Below are 18,808 nucleotides of genomic sequence, written 5' to 3'. Positions count from 1 at the left end.
TGACGAACTTAAACTTAAGATGCACATTGAATATTTTTTTTATAAATTAAATTTGACAATGTTTAGAATAGAATTAAAATTATAAAAAGAAAAGATAAAAAAAATAATAAAAACATTGACGGGAGAAGAGAGAGAAAAAATGAAGGGAGAAAACTCCTCTTTTATATATTATAAAATAAAAACTCGAAAGAAAAGAGTAATAAAAATAATTGCAGTCTGGCATTAATAAAATGTACATAATTTTCATGATTTCACAAAATATTTTATGCAAAAAAAATGACAAACTAACGTCCTTTTTAAAATAAGAGAGAGAAAGAGATTTATTTTTAAAATGTTAGTTTGAATATTTTTTTATTTTAAATTTATATTTTATATATTATAAATCAAATTAAAGCTATTGTCATGATATTTAATTTGATACGCATATTCAATTTTTTTAATTAATCAAACTGTATAAATTTTAGAAAAAATAAAAATTTTAAAAGTAAAAAAATTTAAAGAAAATGATACAAAAATTGAAAACACGCAAAGAAAAAATAAATAAATAAAATAAATAGAGAGAGAATGGTGGCTAGTTAATTAAATAGAGAGAGAATAATGGACTAAATAGATAGAATAATGGGAGAGAGAAAATTTGACGATAAAAAGTTATCAATATATAGATATATGGAATTTTGATCTATTAGGATTAATAGAGCAAGTAAAAAAAAAAAAAGCTTTAATACTAGTAAATGAAAATAGAGATAACCTCAAATCCAATATTCTAAAGTGGGCCAACCGGCAAAGTCAGCCCAATAGGGAGCAAGATTTAGACATTGCTCTTGAGTAATGCATAAGGGCCCACAATGAGCACGCAAAGTGAATAGTATTCTACTACTCTGTATTCTATAGAGTTTTTTTTTTTTTTTTTACTTAGGGAATTGGGGAGGGGGAGCAGTGAGGTTTAAATCGGAACCTCATTGTTCACATATAGGAGGTCGCACCGCTTGGTGTCTTCTTGGGGACTTCTGTATTCCATAGATACGAGTGATATTAAGGTACTTGACATCTAATATCATAATATTTGTCTATTTGGTATTCTTATTTTCAGTTTTGTTTTTTTAATTTAAACTTTTATGTATTAGTTAATTTTGTAATTATTACTTAGGGTTTATTTCATTCCATTAAGGTATATATTATTTTTATCATTTAATTTTATTTTATTAGTTAATTATTCATTATTAAGGTTGATAAATTCAAAGTTATGGTATATATTTTATTTTATTTTCAAATTTTAAAATAAAATTTAAGTATAATTCAAAATATTATAATAAATTTTATTTTTATAAAATATATTATTAGAAAATAGATACAATTGAGGGATATAGTGGCATGCGAAAAATTATGGTATCACTAAATCTCATACAACTTATTATAGAACATTATAAATATTTACCCCTCGTATTATAAGAATAATACTATATAATTTAGTTGTGTAAGTTAACAACATATATCATCATTTTCATATATTACTATAGTATAATATAATAACAATAAATAATACTCCACCGTAAAATTAATTTACTTGGAATGCTTACACGTATGACTTCGTCCAAAACATAATATCCTTCGTATAAATAATTGGATTGTGAAATCCCATCATATTAATCGGGATAGATATAAATCATGTTGTAGCTACAAGCTACAATTAATTATTATATTATACTAATTAACATATAGTACATGATGATTTCTTCTATGATCGTATTTATTTTCTATTTATTTTTTGACGGTTCCTCTATGATCGTAGTAGAAATAAATCAATTCTCTCCCGTATATACGCCTAAACCTAAACAATTTGTGGAACACTACTAGTATAAAGCAAGCTGTGCTAAAATGTAAAACTCATCAATACAATATTTTGTGTAGAATATATTTCACATATTTAAAATGGACGAAATTGCCTTCATAAATAGACTTCGAATAAGACTGCTCTTCGATATCCATTCTCAATATTGAATCTTTGTATAAGACCGCCATCACTGCACCTCATGAATGGCGTAAGAATATTTGTAACGATAAGTTAATTGAGTAATAAAAAGTACATATTTATGTGTGTGTTTGGTTAACAAATATAATCAATCAATGTCTTAGGTCAAAGGTCTCAAGTTTGAGTCTGTATCGTTACACGCCTTCGACATTCTATTCTTTTCAAGAGGTATTTATGACTTGAGATCCAATGTATCGCACTTGGTGTCTCATTTTCAATTTATATCGAAGACATTCAATTTATACTTTTTGCATATTTTTGTCTTCAATTTTAATTTTGTATGCTTTAATTTAATTTTGTCATTATTAACTAGGATTCATTTCATTCAACTATGGTATGTAATTATATTTTATTAATTAATTTTATTTTTAATTCATTATTAGGATTGATAAATACAAAGTTAGGGTTTAATTTTTTTAAATTTTTATTTTAGTAAATAAAAATTAAGTATAATTAATAATATTATAATAAATTTTATTTTTATAAAAAATATTATCAAAATAATAAATTTAATGGTAGACATGATGACAAACATAAAATTGTACGACATTATCAATTTGGGTATTTATACAATTATACGTGATTCGTTCTACATTATCAATCTATTATATAATAGGATTAAGCCTTAACCTATGTGGCATATCTAAAATCTCACCATTTCAAAATTTACCATATATAATCTTCATCATTTATTAATTAATTAACTATTACATTCTATATAAAGATTCATTAATCATAATAAATATAATTAATAATAAATGTATATATATATATATAATAATATTAACATTACATCTAATCTAAATTAATAAATTTTATTATTTATTTTTTCTAGATAAAAATTAGATTTACATGTTTGATAAGAAAAAAATTATAATCTATATACGATAAATTATTTTAATTGAATGTTAGTGATTAGATGTATATTTGTTATTAATTTTATATTTCTTAAAGCGTACATATTATATGTATATGTTGCAATATATTATATTATATGAATATATATATATATATATATATAATATTTATATTCTTAATTTTCAATAAAATTAATTTTAAATTAAGTTTGAATTGAGACATGCACGTATATGTAAATTATAAACGGGTCCGGTCATTGATTTACATGTTTGCATAATAAGGCACAAATTCTATAAACTGATTACTTTAAAACAAAATCTTATTTTATTGTCTATCAAAAATTAATTTATTTTTTATTTTTGATAAAATAAATCCATACATTTTATTTATATAGGGAAGAAAAATATTTTTTCATTTCTGCAACTTTATTTGTTTCTGTTCGTCCATTACAACAACAACAACAAACAACAACAACAACAACAACAACAACAACAACAATAATAATAATAATAATAATAAAATAATAATATAATAAAATAGATAAATTATGAAATTAGTAATGCATAAATGAAGAATTTAGATAAAGAACAATAGAGGATATGATGTTAAATATATTAGAAATCTTTAATCATGTATCAAATTTATAATAATCTCAATCGAGTGAAGAATTCATATAAATTACATCATTTCACATTGAGTATTTTTATAAGATTTCACCAAAATAAAACTTATACAAGAATAAGCTCTTGCTCTCCAAATTAAAAATTTACATTTAATTGGCGGAATGATTGAGACTAATACAATTTCAATTGTTTTATCAATTTAATTTGACAAAATTTATTTAATTAAATACATGGTCTAATTAATTTAATTTGAAAAAATAAATTGGTTTGATTAAGTAAATTATTTCTTCAATTTAATTTGATTATAAAATAATATATTTTGTATAAAATTTGGATTCAACATAGATTTTTTATGAAAATTTATTAATTAAATTACTAAATAAATTAATACAATTTGAATATCGTGTCAACTTTCTTAAGCTACACACGAGATGATTTTCAAAACTTAGTTATGATCTTTCAAACTTCAAACAAGATAATGTTCACGAGTCAATTTTATTCTTTCAATTTTCAGACGGAATGATGCTCAAAACTCAAGATTTGAAGATAATTAATGTTCACGAGTCCATTTTATTCTTTCAAATTTCAAACGAAATGATGCTCGAAACTCAATTATGATATTTCAAGCTCCACATGAAATAATGCACAAAAAATTGTCAAGATTTTTCAAGCTGCATACAAGATGATGTTTAGAAGTTAGTTATGATCTTACAAGCTAAAGATGATAATGATCTTTAAAGCTACACACAAGATAATTCTTGTAACTTAATTGTGGTTATTCAAAGTTCAAATGAGATGATACTCACAAGTTAAATTTATTTTTTTTAACTCCAAACAAGATGATTATTGGAACCCAATTATAATATTTAGAACTAATAATACATAAAACTTTGTCAATATTTTTTCAAGTTCCATTCAAAATGATGTTTACAAGTTAGTTATGATGTTAGAAGCTCCAAATCATACAATCTCACATGTCAACTTTGATTTTTAAAGCTCCATATAGTGATGTTAAAAAAACTTGACGCATAAAAGTTCATTTTTTGTATTTTAAGGTCTAGACGAGATGATACTCAAAAGTCTGATGTTCAAACGTTAGTTGTCGTCTTCCGAAATTTAGATTATGATATGATCCTACAAGGTTCAGATGAGATGATGCTCAGATGAAATAAAATTTTCAATATCGATACATTTTTCAAAATATTATTAAATAAAAATCTATATAAAAAAATATTTATTATTCTAACAAAAGGTTAACATTTAATTGAGGAATATGATTCAAATTAATATAATTTCAACTATATTATCTTAAATTAAATAAATTTAAAAATAATTTATATAATAAGTTAAAATAATTTCCCGTCGAATTTCGACGGGTTGCGCACTAGTTTATCATATAATATTATAGCCGGCGAGTAGGAGACTATCTCAAAGGACAACATTTTATATCTTATAGATTTGTCGGGTAAAGGACGAAAAATTCTCGTCTTTTTTTATGAAATTAATGCTGAAAATATTAGTTTAGATCTGTCAGATTGCAACAATACCTTTTATAAGTTGGACATTTTTTCCTTCAAATAAGTAAATGTTTGAACATTGTTGTTAGAGATGAAGGTGGAGGGAGAATTTTCAAATCCTTAATGAGAGTTGACTCAATTACACAGAAACCATTTGAGACTTTGTTATAAAAAAGAAAAAAGAAAGGATGAATGAAACTCTATGACAAAATAAAATACTCTTTTTAACGATCACAAAAATATTGTGTGAGATGTTTTGACCGTGATACAAGGTCATGATTTGTATTTAAATCAACCGATTGTGACATTCTACGACGAATATCGAAATTTACAATATGTTTAAGCGAGAATATTTTTATACGAAAGTATAAAACATAAAAGTTTTTTACATCCATCCATAAGAGTATAAGTTTTTCATACTAAAATCAATAAAAGGACTAAAACACCCCTAAATAAAATAGTAGTATAAATTACGGCATGATGGCAAGACACGGTCGTGTAGCCACTGTATGCAACCATCGTGTGCATGTAGAAATACCACTAATTGTGCACACGAAGGCTCAAGACACGATCGTGTAGCCACCGTGTACAAATTGTGCACACAATTTGTACACGGTGGCTACACGATCGTGTCTTGTGCACACGATGGTTGTACACGGTGGCTACACAATCGTGTGCAAGCCGTAAATAATACTTTTTTATTTCTTTTAACTTATTAATATATAGTAAATGTAATGTAGCAATTTAACACATTTTCGTATAAAAACTTATATTCTTATGAATGGGTGTAAAAAAATCTATTTTTTAATATGAGGTATTTAAAAAGATTTTCCCCTATGTTTAAATAAATAAATATAAATATTAAATAATTCATATTAATTACTCAATAAAAGCCTGAATTTGAAAACGTAAATTTCTTGTATAAAGTGTAATGATAATTATAATTATTAAATAAATTTAGATTATTTGATAATGAAAAGTAAGATTACATATTATTATAATAGAGTATTACACGTCATAACAAATATATAAAAAAATAAATATTTTCATACATAAACATAAATAAAAAGTCGTAAAATTTTATTGAAGATAGAGAAAATAAAATATTTTAAATTTTAAAATTTTCATAACTTCTTCATTTTAAATTTATTTTTAATGATTTTATACCATATTAAAGATCTTGTCCCAAAATTAAATTTGAGATGCATATTGAATACTTTACATTAATCAAGTTTGATGATATTTAAAAAATAACTTTTAAAAAAAGAGAGAATAGAGATTAAAAAAAAGTTAAAAAATTGGGAGAATAAGAGAAAGAAAAAACTCTTCTTTTATATATTATATAGATTTCAATTATATATTTATAATTTTGTTAATATTTATAAGTATGAGTATTTTATTGAATATAAATTTAAATCTAAATCTTAGCTTATCCTAGGAGAAAATTGGTCACACTCAACTCTCTAGTTAATAAAATGTTTATCTTGTCACAAGATAAAAAGGATTTAACTTCAAAAAAAAAAGATAAAGAGGATTAAAGCAAGATCCAAACTTGATATGTATACTCCCCCGTCCCCCCCATAAACATGTGTAGATAATTTTGGCACAAAATTTAATGAAAAGTTGTTTAGAGTATTTAGTGGAAAAATAATCTCACATAAATAATATTGTTAAGTAGATGTGGATAAATAATGATATGGTTTAAATTAGTGGAATCTGCCAGCTTGATCACCCTTCAATGTTTTGATCATAACTTCTTCCATTTAACTCCAAATAATTAATGGCCAATTGAATTGAAAAGCCAGTTCAGATACATTTCTATCAAGATATTATGGAGCTTCAAATTCTAAGTAACCAAAAAGTTATGGACGTTCCAAACAAAACAAAAAAATGAAGAGTCTTTTCTTTAATGTTGGTTATTTCTAAAGACTTCTTTATTTATTTCTTGCATAAGTTTTCTTTGTATTAGAGCCTATAAATAGCCTATCTTATGGTGAGAAATGTAGACTTGAGTTTTTGATAATTTGATTATATATTGATTAAAAAAAAAGATAATTTGATTATATAGAGTTTGAGAATAGAGTTCTCAATTTATTGTTTTATTCAGCTTAAAAGTCGAATTAAGCATATTATCTTATTTAATCCATTCTCTTGTTTTCATCCTCATCAAATAGTGTAATTTATAAAGTAAAATTGTGAAAATTATGTATAGATTAATGTTCAAAAATAGAGTGTGCATAAATTTAGAAAACGTATCAAAAAATAGGAAAAATATACATAAATACGAGGGACGAAAAAAGTATGATATATTCAAACTCCCTCATTGGAATAAATGCATGATAGTTCGATCATGCGTTAAAATTGCTCAAATAAAAGCCTATGTATAGGTATATTATAAAATAATTAATATAGGGGTTTTTTAGGGGGTAAAATAAATAAATAATATAGGGTTGCTTTCACCATTAGCGACAAAAGGATGCGATTCATATGAACTATAATAATCCCATCTACAGTGAACTGGCGGCTGATCTTTAAACACTGTGTCTGCTTTGTTTACCTAAGTTATGAATTGCTTCCGAATTTAATTTTAATTACTAAGACAGAATATTGCAACTGGTGTACTAGGTCGGTTTTAAATTAAACGAAATGCAATCGAATTAATTAGTGGTAGCTTATATTTTTAACTAATAGGTTTCACCTAGAGCACTAATAATTAATTAATTTGTTTGGTGGCGATCAAAAAATTATTGAAGAAATCAAAGGAGTCAAACACCTTAACGAGTTGAATTCAGATCTAATATTTGTTTGTTACAAAATACACAACTTTTTAAAAATTGAAAAATCGGAAATTATTTGTACAGATTTTTAGGTGATTTTGTATAGTATCTAGAGAGGTGAGATACTTAATATAAATCATAATTATGGTCAATATTAATTATACAGTTCTAATACATTATACCAAACAATCACTAACAAAATATTATAGTGGTGACCAGGGGCGTAGCCGGGGGGCTGAAGCCCCCTCCCAAATTTTAATTTTTTTTAGTATATATATATATAGAGATATATGTTTATATTATAAAAGAAATTTGTTTTACAAAAGTTGATTAGCTTGTTATATTCTTCCATTTATAATTAATTTAAGGATAATTGTGTTATTTAAAACTATATAATTTATAAAAATATTATACATTATTATCACTATTATGCTTGTCTTTTAATAGAAAATGCCTAAAATGGATGGAATGTCCAAAAAAAATTTGTTTGCTTTTATTACTATGCTTGTCTTTTATTATTATTGATTCTAGCTTGCAATTTATTGAAAATATATAATTTATGAAAATATTGTTCGTTATTATTGTTATTATGCTTGTCTATTAATAAAAAAATGCCTAAAATGTACAAAATGACAAAAAAAAAAGTTTGTAATGTATTGAAATTAATTTGTAATATATTAAAACTATATAGTATATGAAAATGTTGTTCTTTATAATTACTATTATGCTCGTCTTTTAATAAAAAATGCTTTAAAAATACAGAATGTCCCAAAAAAATTTGTAATGTATTGAAACTAATTTGTTATATATATAAATTATATAATCTATGAAAATGTTGTTCTTTATTATTACTATTATGCTTGTCTTTTAATAAAATAATGTCTTAAATATACAAAATGTCCAAAAAAAAATTCTCGGGGGCTACCGCCCCCGAACCCCCGTGTAAGTTCAGCCCCCTCCCAAATTAATTCCTGGCTCCGCCACTAGTGGTGACATAAATTTTGAATTATTATGATATTTATAAATGTCACTCAATAATATTGTGGTGTCTCGAGGTATGTTGTTATTATGTGCGTCACAAAAATAAAAGCATATCACAAACTTTAGTGATATTTGAGGATGTAGCTAATTACATGTACAAATATAATTATTTTTGTGTCATGTGAAGCTGCAATTATTTTGATAATAGTAATATAGTTATGATGGAAAAAATATTTTTTTTAATTAATAATATAATAAAATTTGTGTGTTTGTGTGCATGTGTGAGAGAAAGAGAGAGTGTGAGAGAGTAAATATATATTATGATACCTATGCATGCGTGATAAAAATATATTTTGTTTTTTTTTTGTCAATAAAAGAGTGATATATTAACAGAAAAAAGGTGGTACCAGAGGTATACAATTACAGCAAATCCAGTTTGAAGTCCTTAGAACACCATAAAGGGAAAGGAATACTTGTATCCACAATGTGAAAAATGGAATTCCAACTCCACATTCTACCTTTAATTTCCTGTGAAACTTTTTGAATCTCCCAGACCTTTCCTTGGAACCTGCTCTCATTCCTATATTTCCAAAGAATCCAGATCGTACCAATCCACAATGCTTTCAAAAATTTCCGACATCCACAATATATTTTGTGATAGCTTTAGATGTAATAAATTTAGTTATATGGATATATATCACAAAAATTATTATTCCCTCCGTTCCAATTTTTAGTACTCAGTTGAGAGTGACACGAGTTTTAATAAAGTGATTGGGTGTGCTGAGAGTGGAATAAAAGTCTCATCTTTTATGTTAGTGTTAAACTAATTAAAATGGAGTAAGTGCCCCACCTACTTTTACTAAAAATATAAATGGATACCAAAATGTGGGACGACCAAAAAAAGAAAGTTGGATACTAAAAGTTGGGACGGAGGGAGTACATTTTTAAATGTAACAAACCTTACTTATATTTTTATTTGTGACAAAAATATATAGCAACATATGTGCGCGTAACTAATTAATGTCACACTTAAAAAGTTTAACAAATTTTATAGGATTAATTGCATGAAAATACATGAACTTTAGTCACTTTTTCATTCTGCACATGACTTTTGAAACCTACATTTTTTAATTAAAATTTGGATTTGTTCCAATTTTTCCATAAAATTGAAGTATGGCAACCGAAAAGCTGACGTGTCTTTAAACATGCCACATGTATGTAACACGTCATTAATTAAAGCGACGTGGTACGGAAACGACGTCGTTTTAATACTCTTTTTCTCTCTCTCTCTTTCTTTTCTCCCTTCGCCAGACTCTCTCTTTATTTCTCTCCATCGCCGTGCACGGTCGCGGACCGCCGCTGCACATGCAGTGCCGATCACCGGCGTCACCACCTCTCCAGACTGGCACCATCCTCTCCCCCTCTCTATTATGACCATCTACCCAACAAAACCCCCAAATTGAAAACCCTAGCTCCTTCAATCTCACAGCCCTTCCAAAATTCAAATTTGATTGGGGTGATTGTGCTTGACGGCATTGATGTTCCTCGAAGGGTGTCGTCGGATAGCCTGTTGGCGCCGGAATGGTACAGGCTGGAGAATCAGAGGGGCAAGAAGGAGGCCGGAGAGTTAATGTTTGCTATTTGGATGGGGACGCAGGCCGATGAGGCGTTTCCGGAAGCTTGGCATTTGGATGCCTCCACTGTTAATGGCGATGGCGTCACTGGAATTAGATCGAAGGTTTACTTATCTCCTCGTCTTTGGTATCTTAGGGTTAATGTGATTGAGGCTCGAGAATTGCAGATTGCTGGAAAAAAATCGGCAGTAGCCGGAGATTCTTGTGAGTGCTTCACATGGGAATATGGCTTTGAGGACTAAGATTTCTCAGAGCAAGAGTGTGAATCCGTTGTGGAATGAGGATCTGATGTTCACTGTCTCGGAGCCCTTTGAGGATCAGTTGCTTTTCGAAGAAGATGATGGGCAGAGGGGCCGATTCCCTCACCTCCGCAGCCCACCATCTTTCCTCTTGCTCTGTTTTGCCTATTGTGACGATGATGGGTGTGACGGAAACCTTGTCGGAAATAAGAAGGAATAGGCGACTGCTCTGAGTTTTGGGAGTGAGAGGAGTATCGTCGATTCTGATTCCAAGCTCCGGCGCTGATGTTGTGGTGGTTGCCGGTTGGGAGTGAGTTTTGATTTTTTTTTTTTTCTTTGAAAAACGACGTCGTTTTGCTTGCAAGCTTCCGACTGTTTAAATGGCACACTTCCGGCTGCCACATAGGCGCCATCTCAGCATCAAAATGGTCGGGGCTCAATTTTATGGAAAATTTGGAACAAATGCAAAGTTCATGATTAAAAATGTAAGTTTCAAAATTCATGTGCAGAATAAAAAAATGACTAAAGTTCACTTATTTTCATGCAATTAACCCAATTTTAATTATAATACATCTTTTGATGTCACAAAAATTATACCACTGCTATTAGACAATTTTGTAGTTAATGAATTATATATATATATATATATATATATATATATAGGGTGCGGTTATAGTGAGAACCACACTTATCGTGAGAACATAAGAACCATTAAAATCAATGCATCTACTATATAAATTAATGCATTTGCTATTAAATTTAATGCATCCGAAAATAATAAAAATTTTGCTCCCTTCAGGATTCGAACCCAGGATCTGCATTCATCCACCAAGATGATGCACGACCGTAGATCTTGATAATCGAATGGCTTAAAATGGTTCTCTGTTCTAATTTTATTTAGTGGTTCTTATTTGAACCTTTCCCTATATATATATATATATATATATATATATATATATATATATATATATATATATATATATTAATTTACGACATTCTACATAATGGTATAATATATAATAAAATACTACTCCCTCCGTCCACCAATCAACTACCCATTTGCCTCTAAAATTTTGTCCACCAATTAACTACCTACTCTGCTTTTTGGACATATATACCCTCCCTTACTTTTTAAATTACTACACTTTACCAATTGAACCCACCACACTCTACCATTACTTGTCTACTTAATCCAATTTTGATGTTAATTAAATGGAGTAGGATATTTTAAATTTCCAGTTTATTTATGCCCTGAAAATTTTATTTCCAATTTATTTATTTTCGTAATTTTCAGTATATTTATTTATTTATTTTTGAATTTTCAGTTTATTTATTTTCTAAAAAATTTATTTTCCAGTTTTCAGTTGATTTATTTATTTATTTTCTGAAAATTTTAATTGCAGTTTATTTATTTTTCAATTTTCAGTTTATTTATTTTCTAAATTTTTAGTTTATTTATTTTCGAATTTTCAGTTTATTTATTTATTTCCAGTTTATTTATTTTTCCGTTATCAATTTATTTATTTATTTATTTTCTGAAAATTTTAATTCCAGTTTATTTATTCATTTATTTATTTCCAGTTTATTTATTTTCTGAATTTTCAGTTTATTTATTTTAAAATATTCATTTTATTTATTTATTTTTCAGTTTTCAGTTTATTTATTTATTTATCTTCTAAAAAATTTAATTCCAGTCTATTTATTCATTTATTTATTTCTAGTTTATTTATTTTTTATTTATTTTCAAATTTTCAGTTTATTTATTTATTTATTTCCAGTTTATTTATTTTCGAAGTTTTAGTTTATTTATTTATTTAATTCCATTTTATTTGTTTTCTGAATTTTCAGTTTATTTATTTATTTATTTTCGAATTTTCAGTTTATTTATTTATTTCCAATTTATTTATTTTCTGAATTTTCAGTTTATTTATTTATTTTCGAACTTTAAGTTTATTTATTTTCTAAAAAAAATAATTTTTCAGATTTTAATTAATTTATTTATTTATTTTCGAATTTTAAGTTTATTTATTTATTTAATTCCAGTTTATTTATTTTTTATTTATTTTCAAATTTTTAGTTTATTTATTTATTTATTTCCAATTTATTTATTTTCAAATTTTAAGTTTATTTGTTTATTTTCTGAATTTTCAGTTTATTTATTTATTTTCAAATTTTCTGTTTATTTATTTATTTAATTCCTTTTTATTTATTTTCTGAATTTTCAGTTTATTTATGTACAGAATTTTCAGTTTATTTATCTATTTTCGAACTTTTAGTTTATTTATTTTCTAAAAATAATAATTTTTCAGATTTTAATTTATTTATTTATTTTCGATTTTTCAGTTTATTTATTTATTTTTGAACTTTGAGCTTATTTATTTTCTAAAAAAAATAATTTTTCAGATTTTAATTTAATTATTTATTTATTTTCGAGTTTTCAGTTTATTTATTTATTTAATTCCAGTTTATTTATTTTCTAAAAAAGTAATTTTTCAGATTTTAATTTATTTATTTATTTCCGAATTTTCAGTTTATTTATTTATTTAATTCCAGTTTATTTATTTTCTGAATTTTCAGTTTATTTATTTATTTTCGAATTTTTAGTTTATTTATTTATTTATTTATTTATTTATTTCCTGTTTATTTATTTTCTGAATTTTCAGTTTATTTATATATTTTTGAACTTTAAGTTTATTTATTTTCTAGAAAATTATTTTCCAGTTTTTAATTTATTTATTTTCAAAATTTTCAGTTTATTAATTTCCAGTTTATTTATTTTCTGAATTTTCAGTTTATTTATTTATTTATTTTCGAATTTTCAGTTTATTTATTTTCTAGTTTTCAGTTTATTTAATTAAAGAGTAAAAAAAGAAAGAAAGAAATAGTTTATAAAAAAAGGAACACTTTAATAAGTCAAGGCATTAAAATAATGTTCTAATGAAAGATTAGTAAAAGTAATCAAAATATATTAACACTACCCTTTTAGTCATTTACACCACTTTTACACCACCTTTTTCAGCTTTCTTAGTTTCCGTGCCGACCATCAAATGGGTAGTTGATTGGTGGACGGAGGGAGTATATTTTATAAAATATATCACATCTTCTCTCGTATATATACAGCATACTAAACAAGTCTGATTGGTCATATAATGAGAACATCAAAATGAGCGAGCACTCCTTTATAAATGATGATTGTCATTAGAAAAATATACCAATTAAAAGATTAAGTAAATGATAAAGATTGAAACACCCAAAAGACTCTCTTTTGTGAGAGGTCTTAAGTTCAATTTCGTCTGCGTGCAATGATATATTTTTATTTTTAGGTGATGTTGTATTTCCGCCTGTATGCGTGCGGTGTAGCTTTCTCACAGTTGTGTGGTGTTGATGTCTCGTCTGCGTGCGGGTTGCATAATTGATTATATATCAGATACTTTTTATAATTCTAATTAATTCAAAAAAAAAAAAAGATTTCAAGTAAAGAAATTAACATAAAATTCGTAAATGTACATATAAATTATTTTCGCAAACCAACCATGACCTAAGTCCTATAATTTCACGATATATAATTGAAGGTTATATGATTGCCAATAATACTGTATTTGTCAATCATTATTCCAAAATAATCTTGAACCTTTCTCTCGAGGGAAAGAGATTCGGATTATCTCTCATTTTTAAAAGTGGTTCCTATAGATTTGCCCTATATAAGTTTTTTAGTTACATTATTGTTTGACCAACATATTACTTTATGGATTGGATCAGAGATAGATTTTGATTAAACACAAGTCCATGATTAGTGGCAACCACTGAATTAATTATGTCCAAATCAGCTTGCAAATCTATGTTTTCATCCACTCGTTTCTCATACCTTTTCTTAAAAGTTCTTAAAATAGGTTTGGTTAGTGGGAGAACAATTTCCTTTCTCGATCAAAATGCAGTTTTCTATTTGATCTCTGTCTAATTATTTTTTTTTATAATTTTCTCATTATAATTTAGAAAAACACATGTTTAAACAGTCTTTTATGTCCATATGTAGATAATTAAAATAGGGTAATTGGTGTATAAATAGGTGAACGTTACTCATTTTTTGGTATTAGCATGAAGTTTAAATCCTAGTTATAAATACATAAATTTTATTCACTTTTGGTATTTAAATGAACTTTAAAACATAGTTATAAATACATGAACTTTAAACTTATTCAATTTTTGACTCGTTTTTCACGTAAAATTAACTTGGAATGCCTGAATCTTGATGTGGACAATTTCTCGCTATAAATTAATCTTCACCGCTCAATTTTTGGCCCTTTTTTATATTCTGAATTTGGCTTTCTGAATGACGAAATTGGCTTTCTGAATTTGTGAAATTTGTAGACAATTTTTTATCGTTCACTTTCATATTTTAGTTTTGAATTATTTTCCTCTAACCAAAAACTATGTCCTCGTATCTTAGCGCTAAATTGTCCATATCAAGATTCAAGCATTTCAAGTCAGCTTTAATTTGGGAAAATGAAAAACGAGTCAAAAATTGAATAAGTTTAAAGTTCATGTATTTATAACTATATTTTAAAGTTCATGTTAAATACCAAACGTGAGTAAAGTTCATGTATTTATAATTAGGATTTAAAGTTCATGTTAAATATCAAAAAGTGAGTAAAAATCACATATTTATATATCAATTACCGAGTCAGAGGGTTATTTAGGACAATAACTTAGGTCGATTTGAAAATTTAACAAAAAATTTTCGGGCTTGTAAAAATAGGACACTAATTAATAAGCGTTGCACCCACATGACATTTCTTGGCCCATTATTGATTTTTTTTTCGGGCTTACCCGCACATGACATCCTATCAGGAGCCCTAAAAATGACGTGTTTGCCACATAATCAACCCCTCACGTGCTTGGTCCGTACGGTAAGCTCGAAAATTTGATAATGGGCCGAGAAATATTTTGCGGATGCAACACTTATTAATTAGTGTCCTATTTTTACAAGCTCGAAATTTTTTGTCCTAATTTTCAAATTTGACTAAGTTATTGTCCTAAAAAAACCCTCTGACTCATATATTTACCCAAGGCGCCTGATCGAGTCTGGGCGAGCATGAGCGATGATTCAGACCCAAAAATATAATACTCCCTCTTTCCCACGAATCTTGACACGTTTGATTTCGGCACGGGAATTAAGGAGTTGTAGATTAGTGCTTTAAATGTGTTGTTAATAAAGTATAAAAGTGATAAAGTAAGAGAGATAATGTAATAAAAGTGATAAAGTAAGATAAAGAAGTTAATAATTATTACATTATTTGGAAATGCGTCAAGATTCGTGGGACGGCCCAAAAAGGAATACGTGTCAAGATTCGTGGGACGGAGAGAGTATTATATTTAGTAAGTATTAAACATAGACTCAAATTTAAAGTTCGGTCCAAAATTCTCATACACAAGCTATCGCTAGGGGTTCAAATTAATATTCCATCCGTCCACAAAAAATGGGGCACCTCTTTTCCTTATATTTTATGTTTACAAATATTCTTTATTTACAAAAAAATCACATTTAATTCAATTTCAACCACTCATTTCATATAATTGTGGGACTCTTTATCCACTAAACACCAATTTTATTAAAACTCGTGCTCAAGAAATGTGCCCCATTTTTTGGTGGACGGAGAAAGTAGATTTTTTTTGTTTTCATATTTATGTTATATTGTATTTTTATGATGTTAATCGGAATTTAGATAGAGTCCATTTATAACCTTTTGTTGTCTGGATCGGCCATGCCATGCATTCAGCTATATATACAACGATATGTATTGCAACGTACACAAACACAAAAACTATGTGCAACTCCTTAATTGAAATTTATTAAGAGAAAAAAGAAAAACCTAACCACCAATCGATAGTACAGAGATGTTAATTAAGGGTTGAGCCTTATTAAAACCTTTTCGGAGAAAACTCAGAGGGAAAACCCCATAAAAAGAAAAAGAGTATCTGTCTGTAGTTTGCTTGATATTGGCATTTCTTTGCAAGATTCAAAACGAAGTAGCTTTTCAAATCAAATTAAAAAAATGAATCTCTAGGTTCCATCCAAGCATTACATACATAAATTAGTTATGTGTTCACTTCATCAAAACGTTAACTCAAACCAATTCATTTCAGAAAATGGTGAGAACCGTCTTGATATTCGTTTTATCAAACAACATTAGATAAAGAAACTTGCATCAAAGATAAAGGAAAATGGATACAGAACACTCGGGAGTGGGAGTGGAGATGGAGGAGAGAATTATTCGAGTTTAAAGGATTTGTTTTCATGTTTACTCTCTCTCAAGGTTTAAACCAATTCAAAATATGAAGAACAGACGGAAGTGGTCGGCAAAAGGCTTTGGAATTTACTCATCAAAATCGGCTTACAAGAAGATAGAGCAAAAAAAACCAAGAAATTTTGGCGCATGAAAAGTTTGAGGAATATGTGGTGTAAACTAGCTCCAAGTAGAGAAACATCTTTCGGTTGAAAATTTTTGCAAAATAGAATACCGACTCGTCAAAACTAGGGATGTAAATGAGTTGAGCCAAGCCGAATACTAGCAGGTTCGAGCTTGGCTTGTTTAAATATTCGGGTGTTCGAGCTCGGCTCGAGCTTGATTCGAGTTTTTATCTTGTTGATCGAGCTCGAGTTTGACTCGTTTAAGGCTCGTGCACTAACTCGATTGAAGGCTCGTGCACTAACTCGATTGAAGGCTCGACTAAAGGTTTGTGAATAGGCTCGCAAACATGTTCACGAACAATCGAATCCGAACATGTTCACGAGCTCAACGAGTCGGGGTACTGTCAGGCTCGAGCTCGGCTCGATAAAAATCTCGAGCTTGAAACCAGGCTCGAGCTCGACTCGTTTACTATCGAATCGAGCTCCGAACGAGCTTTTTTCGAGCCGAATCTCAAATAGCTAGCTTGCGAGTAACTCTGTTCATTTACTGCCCTAGTCAAAATCTGTCAAAAAGAAGAGTGCTACGCGACCTTAACGAGGATAGGTGCCCATTTTGCTTGATACATTGTGAATCTGTTGAGCATATTTTTTTTCTCGTGTTAGTTAGCATGTAATGTCTGGAATAGCTGCTATACAGTTGGTTCAAAATAAATTATGATAGGCACGATAATCCATTAATATTATACCACTTTCAACAACATTCGGGAATTCAAACCCTAAAATTTGCAAATCAATCATAGTGTAAAATAGCTCAACCTGATAACGGCGAAAATAAAATTATGTTTTTATATTTTTTTATAATTTTTATAAAATTAAGAAAAATATCCTTATACGTACTCTTTTTTGAAAATTTTAAAAGGGTCGAGTGACCAGCCCTAGCTCCGCCCCACCCTATCAGGCATATAGGTCCGTACCATTTTCACGTGGAATTTCCAATTATTGTTCCACTTGCATAAATAAATAAATAGGATACATGGTTTAGTGGATTTAGATCTTGCAATCGTTATGATAATATAGTTTAATTTGTCCATGCATATGGATAAATTAATAAAAATAAATGATACCCCATTTCGTAGGGGTCCTTGTTTGCGGGAAGCAACCCGAGATTTAAGCTTAAAATAATGGAAGCTTAAGCCTATATAATGAGGGGGTCTCACCATTTTCATAAATCAAATTAATTTGAAGTGAGTGTGAGAAGTAGACATGGTGTGGTATTGTTTCGGTTCACCACCAAAAAGCAGGCGATGAGCCGAACCAATATCACTCTTGTATACTTTTCATCATCGCCATTCGCCAACAACATTTCATTTTCGTCTCAGCCTCAGGTAATTAACTTAATTAATGTATCTTTCTTTTTTTTCTCAATATATATCTAATATATAATTAATGCAGATTCATATATATATATAATTTCTGGGAAGATTCTTTATAGGTTTCCATCTCTCACTCATTATTCACCTTCTTGCAGGTCTCTCAGATCCAAATCTTGAAAATTTGTGCAGTTAAGGATAGATTAAAGATTAATATTTTCCAACACAAATGTTACTTGTTTCAATTCTAATCGTGAATGAAGCAGTTGCATTGCACCGTTAATTTTGTCTTTTTCCGGAGAAGAATTTGTGAAGCATCTCATGCAAAAAAATTCCAAAGGAACACGCACGTTTTTTATTAGTACCAAAAA

General features: G+C 27.7%; 1 long non-coding RNA gene across 1 annotated transcript; it reads left to right on the top strand.

The window, feature by feature from the left end:
- The first annotated feature begins 18,234 nt into the window (after positions 1 to 18,234).
- LOC131014738 (uncharacterized) lies at positions 18,235 to 18,808 on the top strand. Its single transcript, XR_009098309.1, has 2 exons — positions 18,235 to 18,452; positions 18,596 to 18,808. It is a non-coding gene; the product is annotated as an uncharacterized LOC131014738 (long non-coding RNA).

The sequence above is a fragment of the Salvia miltiorrhiza genome, chromosome 3, assembly GCF_028751815.1.
Source record: "Salvia miltiorrhiza cultivar Shanhuang (shh) chromosome 3, IMPLAD_Smil_shh, whole genome shotgun sequence".
Taxonomy (NCBI): Eukaryota; Viridiplantae; Streptophyta; class Magnoliopsida; order Lamiales; family Lamiaceae; genus Salvia; species Salvia miltiorrhiza.
Note: the sequence above shows the minus strand (reverse complement) of the source record. Positions and strands in the feature narration are given on the sequence as shown.